The sequence below is a fragment of the Poecile atricapillus genome, chromosome 32, assembly GCF_030490865.1.
Source record: "Poecile atricapillus isolate bPoeAtr1 chromosome 32, bPoeAtr1.hap1, whole genome shotgun sequence".
Lineage (NCBI taxonomy): Eukaryota > Metazoa > Chordata > Aves > Passeriformes > Paridae > Poecile > Poecile atricapillus.
This window is the reverse complement of record NC_081280.1, coordinates 282,568-291,966: the sequence shown is the minus strand read 5'-3', so window position 1 is coordinate 291,966 and position 9,399 is coordinate 282,568.

Here is a 9,399-nt window from a genome sequence, read left to right as displayed (position 1 = left end):
TGACCCTCAGTGACCCCTCAGTGACCCCTCAGTGACCCCCAGTGCCCCCTGAGTGACCCTGAGTGACCCCTGAGTGACCCCAATGACCCCTGGGTGACCCCTGAATGACCCCTGAGTGACCCTGAGTGACCCCTGAGTGACCCCTGAGTGACCTTTGACCCCTGAGGGACCCCTGAGTGACCCCAATGACCCCTGAGTGACCCCAATGACCCCTGAGTGACCCTGAGTGACCCCTGAGTGACCCTGAGTGACCTCAATGACCCCTGAGTGACCCCTGAGTGACCCCTGAGTGACCCTGAGTGACCCCTGAGTGACCCTGAGTGACCCCTGAGTGACCCCTGAATGACCCCTGAGTGACCCCTGAGTGACCTCAATGACCCCTGAGTGACCCCTGAGTGACCCCTGGGTGACCCCTGAGTGGCCCCAATGACCCCTGAGTGACCCCTGGCTGACCCCTGGGTGACCTTTGACCCCTGAGTGACCCCTCCAGGGCCCCCCCCTGCAATAACCCCCCCGGGGGGGACCCCTCACCCCTCCCCCACCCCCCAACCCCCGCATGGCCCCTCCCCCACCCCCTCCCCCAACCCCAAAATTTGGGGAAAAAATCCCAAAATTTGGGGAAAAAAAAATCCCAAAATTTGAGGGAAAAAAATCCCGAAATTTGGGGAAAAAAAATCCCGAAATTTGAGGAAAAAAATCCCGAAATTTGGGTGGAAAAATCCCAAAATTTTGAGGGAAAAATCCAAAAATTTGGGGAAAAAAATCCCAAAATTTTGAGGGAAAAATCCAAAAATTTGGGGGAAAAAAATCCCAAAATTTGGGGATAAAAATCCCAAAATTTGGGGAAAAAAATCCCAAAATTTTGAGGGAAAAATCTGGAAATTTGGGGGAAAAAAATCCCAGAATTTGGGGAAAAAATCCCGAAATTTTGTGGAAAAATCTGGAAATCTGGGGGAAAAAAATCCCAAAATTTTTTGGGAAAAATCTGAAAATTTGGGGGAAAGAAATCCCAAAATTTGGGGATAAAAATCCCAGAATTTGGGGAAAAAAATCCCGAAATTTTGAGGAAAAATCTGGAAATTTGGGGGAAAAAAAATCCCAGAATTTGGGGAAAAAATCCCAAAATTTTTGGGGAAAAATCTGGAAATTGAAGGGAAAAAAATCCCAAAATTTTGAGGGAAAAATCTGGAAATTTGGGGGAAAGAAATCCCGAAATTTGGGGAAAAATCCCGAAATTTGGGTGGAAAAATCCCAAAATTTTGAGGGAAAAATCCAAAAATTTGGGGGAAGCAAATCCCAAAATTTGGGGATAAAAATCCCAGAATTTGGGGGAAAAAAATCCCGAAATTTTGAGGAAAAATCTGGAAATTTGGGGGAAAAATCTGGAAATTGAAGGGAAAAAAATCCCAAAATTTTGAGGGAAAAATCTGGAAATTTGGGGGAAAGAAATCCCAAAATTTGGGGAAAAAATCCCAAAATTTGGGTGGAAAAATCGGGAAATTGAAGGGAAAAAAATCCCAAAATTTTGAGGAAAAATCTGGAAATTTGGGGGAAAGAAATCCGAAAATGTGGGGAAAAAATCCCAGAATTTGGGTTAAAAAAATCCTAAAATTTGAGTTAAAAAACCTGAAAATTTGGGGGAAAAAATCCCGGAATTTGGGTTAAAAAAATCCTAAAATTTGAGTTAAAAAAATACCAAAATTTGGGATAAAAACCCCAAAATTTGATGGGAAAAATCCCAAAATTTGGTTTAAAAAAATCCTAAAATTTGGGAAAAAAATCCAGAAATTGAAAGGAAAAAAATTCCCAAAATTTCACCTCAAATCCCCCCAAAATTTTGGGTGGAAAATCCCCAAAATTTGAGATAAAATTCCCCAAAATTTGGGATAAAAATTCCCCAAAATTTGGGATAAAATTCCCCAAAATTTGGGATAAAATTCCCCAAAATTTGGGATAAAATTCCCCAAAATTTGAGATAAAATTCCCCAAAATTTGAGATAAAATTCCCCAAAATTTGAGATAAAATTCCACAAAATTTGAGAAAAAATTCCACAAAATTTGGGATAAAATTCCCCAAAATTTGGGATAAAATTCCCCAAAATTTGAGATAAAATTCCCCAAATTTGGGATAAAATTCCCCAAAATTTGAGATAAAATTCCCCAAATTTTGGGATAAAATTCCCCAAAATTTGAGATAAAAATTCCCCAAAATTTGGGATAAGATTCCCCAAATTTTGGGATAAAATTCCCCAAATTTTGGGATAAAATTCCCCAAATTTGGGGTCGATTTCCCCCCCCCCCCCCCCCCGGTGTGAGAGGTTGTCCGTATGCAAATGAGCCGTATGCAAATGAGCGATATTTAAATGAGCAATATGTAAATGAGCGAGGAGGACCCTCAGCGCCTCCACAGCACTTTATGTAAATGAGGGCGTTATGCAAATGAGATGCAAACGAAACGCGAACCGTCCCAGGCGGGTTAATCAATATGTAAATGAGCTGTACATAAACGAGCGTTATGCAAATGAGCACCGACGCAGCCGCACAAATGCACATCTCCCCTTAATTGCGATATGCAAATGAGCACGCCGACGAGGCGGGGGGGGCGCATGCAAATGAGCACCGAGCACCGTATGCAAATGAGCACCGCCGCGTCCGACGCCACCGCTGTATGCAAATGAGCGCCCGTATGCAAATGAGTGCCAATAATTAACGGATTCGTTGTGCCAAGCCCCGGCGCGTGCCGATATGTAAATGAACATGCAAATGAACATGCAAATTAGCCCGGACTGACGAGCCTTGATTCCTTTGGGGGGGGGGGTCGATATGCAAATGAGCCGTATGCAAATGAGGCGGGTGACGTCATTGGGGTGGTTTTGGGGTCAATTTTGGGGGGGGTTTCCTGGGAGGGCGATGACGTCATCGGGGGGGTTGTCAATGACGTCATTGGGGTTGTTGGTGACGTCATCGGGGGGGTGTTAATGACTTAACCGGGGTGTTAATGACGTCATCGGGGTGGTAATGACGTCATCGGGGGTGTTAATGATGTCATCAGGGGTGGTAATGACGTCATCGGGGTGGTAATGACGTCATCGGGTGGTAATGACGTCATCGGGGTGGTAATGACGTCATCAGGGGTAATTTTGGGGGCTTGGGACCCAAATTTGGGGTCGATGACGTCATCGGGGGGGCTCAGGGGGGGATTTTGGGGCCAAATTCACAAATTTTGGGGCCGAATTCCCGGAATTTTGGGATTTCTGGGATAATTTTGGGCTCCAGGTCCCAATTTTGGAGCTTCTGGACCCAAATTTTGGGATTTAGGGACAAATTTTGGGCTGAATTCCTGAATTTTGGGGCTCAAATCCCAATTTTTGGGGCTCAAATCCCAATTTTTGGGTCCCAGTTCCCAAATTTTGGGGCTCCATTCCCAAATTTTGGGGTCCAGATCCCAATTTTGGAGCTTCTGGACCCAAATTTTGGGATTTAGGGACAAATTTTGGGCTCAAATCCCAAATTTTGGGGCTCAAATCCCAATTTTTGGGTCTCAGAACCCAATTTTGGGGCTCAAATCCCAATTTTGGGGCTCAAATCCCGAATTTTGGGGCTCAAATCCCAATTTTTGGGTCTCAGTTCCCAAATTTTGGGGTTCCTGGGATGATTTTGGGGTCCAGGTCCCAACTTTGGAGCTTCTGGACCCAAATTTTGGGATTTTGGAGCAAATTTTGGGCTCAAATCCCAAATTTTAGGTCTCAAATCCCAATTTTTGGGTCTCAGACCCCAATTTTGGGGCTCAAATCCCAATTTTTGGGTCTCAGACCCCAAATTTGGAATTTTTGGGATGATTTTAGGGAAAAATCCCCAAATTTTGAGCTTCTGGACCCAAATTTTGGGCTCAAATCCCAAATTTTGGGCTCCAGGTCCCAATTTTGGAGCTTCTGGACCCAAATTTTGGGATTTAGGGACAAATTTTGGGCTCAAATCCCAAATTTTGGGGCTCAAATCCCAAATTTTGGGTCTCAGACCCCAAATTTTGGGGTTTCTGGGATGATTTTAGGGAAAAACCCCCAATTTTGGAGCTTCTGGACCCAAATTTTGGGCTCAAATCCCGAATTTTGGGCTCCATTCCCAAATTTTGGGTCTCAGAACCCAATTTTGGAACTTCTGGACCCAAATTTTGGGATTTTGGAGCAAATTTTGGGCTCAAATCCCAAATTTCAGCTCTTAATTCCCAATTTTTGGGTCTCAAATCCCAATTTTTTGATGCCCAACCCCTTAAAAATCCCGATTTTTTTCCCTCCGAATTCCCAAATTCCCGAGATTCCGATGACGTCACCGCTTTTATTTGAGGGTGGTTTTTTTTGGGGTGCCCGGAGCGATTTTTGGGGTTTCTTGACCTAAATTTCGCCGATGACGTCATCAAACCGCCAAAACCGGTTTTTTCCGGTTTCTATTTTTAACCTCGACCTCATTTTTTAACTTTTAATTAAAAGCTTTGAGAGGTTTTTTTTAATTCTTAATTAAAGTTTGTGGCGCTGGTGACGTCACCGGGGGGTGGGGTTGGTGATGACGTCACCGCATCCCAAAAAATGCTGCCCCTCCCCCCCCCTCCCCCCACAAATCCCAAAAAACTTCCCAGGAGCGGCCGAGGTGGAATTTGGGGTGAAATTCTTCGGGATCCGGTGAGGAAAAATCGGGAATTTTGGGAATTTTGGGAATTTTTGGGGTTTTTGGGAGGGAATTTGGGGGAAATTTTGGGGGGATTTTGGGAAAATTTGGGGTTTTTGGGGGGAATTTGGGTTTTTTTCGGGAGGATTTGGGGAAAATTTGGGGATTTTTTGGGGGAATTTTGGGGTTTTTTTAGGAAATTTTGGGTTTTTTGGGGGGAATTTGGGGTTTTGGGGGGAAATTTGGGGTTTTTTTGGGGAATTTTGGTTTTTTTTCGGGAGGATTTGGGGGGATTTGGGGGAAATTTTGGGATTTTTGGGAATTTTGGGAATTTTGGGGGGATTTGGGGTTTTTGGGAGGGAATTTGGGAGGATTTGGGGGAAATTTTGGGTTTTTGGGGGGAAATTTGGGGAAAATTTGGGTTTTTTGGGAGAAATTTGGGGGAAATTTTGGGAAATTTTGGTTTTTTTCGGGAGGATTTGGGGGGGTTTGGGGGAAATTTTGGGATTTTTGGGGAAATTTGGGGAAAATTTGGGAAATTTTGGGGTTTTTTCGGGAGGATTTGGGGGGATTTTTGGGGAAATTTTGGGGTTTTTTCGGGAGGATTTTGGGGGATTTGGGGGAAATTTTGGGATTTTTGGGAGGAATTTTGGGAATTTTGGGAATTTTTGGGGGATTTGGGGTTTTTGGGAGGGAATTTGGGAGGATTTGGGGGAAATTTTGGGGGGATTTTGGGAAAATTTGGGGTTTTGGGGGGAATTTGGGTTTTTTTCGGGAGGATTTGGGGAAAATTTGGGGATTTTTTGGGGGAATTTTGGGAATTTTGGGGGTTTTTTAGGAAATTTTGGGTTTTTTGGGGGGAATTTGGGGTTTTGGGAGGGAATTTTGGTTTTTTTTTGGGAAGAATTTGGGTTTTTGAGGGGGATTTGGGGTTTTTTGGGGAAGAATTTGAGGGGATTTTTGGGAATTTCGGGAATTTTGGGGGGATTTGGGGTTTTTGGGAGGGAATTTGGGAGGATTTGGGGGAAATTTGGGAAATTTTGGGGTTTTTTCGGGAGGATTTGGGGGAAATTTTGGGATTTTTGGGAATTTTGGGAATTTTTGGGGGGGTTTGGGGTTTTTGGGAGGAAATTCGGGAGGATTTGGGGGAAATTTTGGGGGATTTTGGGAAATTTTGGGGTTTTTTCGGGAGGATTTGGGGGGATTTGGGGGAAAATTTTGGGATTTTTGGGGGGAATTTTGGGAATTTTGGGGGGATTTGGGGTTTTTGGGAAGGAATTTGGGGGAAATTTTGGGGGGATTTTGGGAAATTTTGGGGTTTTTTTGGGGAAATTTGGGTTTTTTGGGGAGAATTTGGGGTTTTGGGAGGGAATTTTGGGGTTTTTTCGGGAGGATTTGGGGGGATTTGGGGAAGAATTTGGGAGAATTTTTGGGAATTTCGGGAATTTTGGGGGGATTTGGGGTTTTTAGGAGGGAATTTGGGAGGATTTGGGGGGAAATTTGGGGGATTTTTGGGGAAATTTTGGGGTTTTTTGGGAGGATTTGGGGGGATTTGGGGAAAATTTGGGGATTTTTGGGGGGAATTTTGGGAATTTTGGGGGATTTGGGGTTTTTGGGAGGGAATTCGGGAGGATTTGGGGGAAATTTTGGGGGGATTTTGGGAAATTTTGGGGTTTTTTTAGGAAATTTTGGGTTTTTTGGGGGGAATTTGGGGTTTTGGGAGGGAATTTTGGGGTTTTTTGGGAAGAATTTGGGGTTTTTGAGGGGGATTTGGGGTTTTTTGGGGAAGAATTTGGGGGGATTTTGGGGAATTTTGGAATTTTGGGGGGATTTGGGGTTTTTGGGAGGGAATTTGGGAGGATTTGGGGGAAAATTTGGGGGGATTTTGGGAAATTTTGGGTTTTTTTGGGGGAATTTTGGGGTTTTTTCGGGAGGATTTGGGAGGATTTGGGGAAAATTTGGGGATTTTTGGGGGGAATTTTGGGAATTTTGGGGGGATTTGGGGTTTTTAGGAGGGAATTTGGGAGGATTTGGGGGAAATTTTGGGGGGATTTTGGGAAATTTTGGGGTTTTTTTAGGAAATTTTGGGATTTTTGGGGGGAATTTGGGGTTTTGGGAGGGAATTTTGGGTTTTTTTCGGGAGGATTTGGGGGAAATTTTTGGGATTTTTGGGAATTTTGGGAATTTTGGGGGGATTTGGGGTTTTTGGGAAGGAATTTGGGAGGATTTGGGGGAAATTTTGGGGTTTTTTGGGAAGAATTTGGGGGTTTTGAGGGGGATTTGGGGTTTTTTGGGGAAGAATTTGGGAGAATTTTTGGGAATTTTGGGAATTTTGGGGGGTTTGGGGTTTTTGGGAGGGAATTCGGGAGGATTTGGGGGAAATTTTGGGTTTTTTGGGGGAAATTTGGGGGATTTTGGGAAATTTTGGGGTTTTTTCGGGAGGATTTGGGGGAAATTTGGGGATTTTTGGGAATTTTGGGAATTTTTGGGGGGATTTGGGGTTTTTGGGAGGGAATTTGGAGGATTTGGGGGAAATTTTGGGGGATTTTGGGAAATTTTGGGGGTTTTTTAGGAAATTTTGGGATTTTTGGGGGGAATTTGGGGTTTTGGGAGGGAATTTTGGGGTATTTGGGGTTTTTTGGGAAGAATTTGGGGTTTTTTGGGAAGAATTTGGGGGATTTTGGGGTTTTTGGGGGGGATTTTAGGAATTCTGGGAGAAATTTGGGTTTTTGGGTTTTTTGGGAGGGAATTTGGGGGGATTTGGGGTTTTTTGGGGGGGATTTGGGAATTTTTTTTTGGTAGAATTTGGGGGATTTTGGGAAAATCTGGGGTTTTTGGGAGGATTTTGGAGAAGTTTTGGTGTTTTGGGGGGGATTTGGAGGAATTTGAGGGTTTGGGGGTTTTTTGGGAAGAATTTGGGGCCATTTTTGGGACATTTGGGGACATTTGGGGACATTTGGGGACATTTGGGGGCATTTTGGGACATTTTGGGCCATTTTGGGCCATTTTGGGGTCATTTGGGGACATTTTCGGACATTTTGGGGTCATTTGGAGCCATTTTGGGGCCATTTGGGGCCATTTTGGGGCCATTTTGGGGTCATTTGGGGACATTTTGGGGTCATTTGGGGACATTTTTGGGTTTTTGTGGCCATTTTGGGGTCATTTGGGACCATTTTGGGATCATTTTGGGGTCATTTGGGGCCATTTTTGGGTAATTTTGGGCCATTTTGGGCTCATTTTGGGCCATTTTGGGTCATTTCCAACCATTTTTTTCCCCCTTTTTCCCGATTTTGCCTCTTTTTACCCCATTTCCAGCAGCTTTTGGGGTCATGGGGCGTCTCTGCCGCTGCTGCCGCCGCTCCCGGGGTCGTTCCAAGGGTCACTCCCGGGGTCACTCCCGGGTCACTCCCGGGGTCACTCCCGGGGTCACTCCAAGGGTCACCGACACCCCCGGCCCTGCTCCCCACCCCCAGCCCGGGTAAGTCCCCAAAATTCCCATTTTTTAACCCAAAAATCCCCTTTTTTAACCCTAAAAATTCCCATTTTTAACCCCTAAAAATTCCCATTTTTAATCCAAAAAATTCCTTTTTTAACCTAAAAATTCCCATTTTTAACCCTTAAAATTCCTTTCATTTCCCTAAAAATTCCCATTTTTAACCCCTAAAAATTCCCTTTTTTAACCGTAAAAATTCCCATTTTTTTCCCTTAAAAATTCCCATCTTTAACCCCCAAAATTCCCTTTTTTTAACCCTAAAAATTCCCATTTTAACCCCTAAAAATTCCCATTTTTCCCCTTAAAAATCCCTTTTTTAACCCCCAAAATTCCCATTTTTAACCCCTAAAAATTCCCATTTTTCCCTAAAAAATCTTTTTTTTCCCCTAAAAAAATTCTCATTTTTTAACCCAAAATTCCCATTTTTTCCCCTAAAAAAAATCTCATTTTTCCCCCTAAAAATTCCCTTTTTATTCCCTTAAAAATCCTTTTTTAACCCCTAAAAATTCCCATTTTTTCCCCTAAAAATTCCCTTTTTTTCCCTAAAAAATCCCATTTTTAACTCCCAAAATTCCCATATTTTTTTAACCCAAAATTCCCTTTTTTAACCTTAAAAATTCCCATCTTTAACCCCTAAAATTCCTTTTTTTTTCCCCCTAAAAATTCCCATTTTTCCCCTAAAAATTCCCATTTTTGACCCGTAAAAATTCCTCTTTTTAACCCTAAAAATTCCCATTTTTCCCCTAAAAATTCCCTTTTTTAACCCCCAAAATTCTCATTTTTAACCCCCAAAATTCCCATATTTTTTAAACCCAAAATTCCCTTTTTTTTAACCCTAAAAATCTCATTTTTAACCCCTAAAAATTCCCATTTTAACCCCTAAAAATTTCCATTTTTCCCCTAAAAATTCCCTTTTTTAACCGTAAAAATTCCCATTTTTTCCCTTAAAAATTCCGATCTTTAACCCCCAAAATTCCCTTTTTTTAACCCTAAAAATTCCCATTTTTAACCCCTAAAAATTCCCATTTTTTCCTCTAAAAATTCCGGTTTTTAACCCCTAAAAGTTCCCATTTTTCCCGTAAAAATTCCCTTTTTTAACTCCCAAAATTCACATTTTTTAACCCCTAAAAATTCCCTTTTTTAACCCTAAAAATCCCCATTTTTTCCCCTAAAAAAATCCCATTTTTAACCCCTAAAAATTCCCTTTTTTTCCCCTAAAAAAATCCCATTTTTAACTCCCAAAA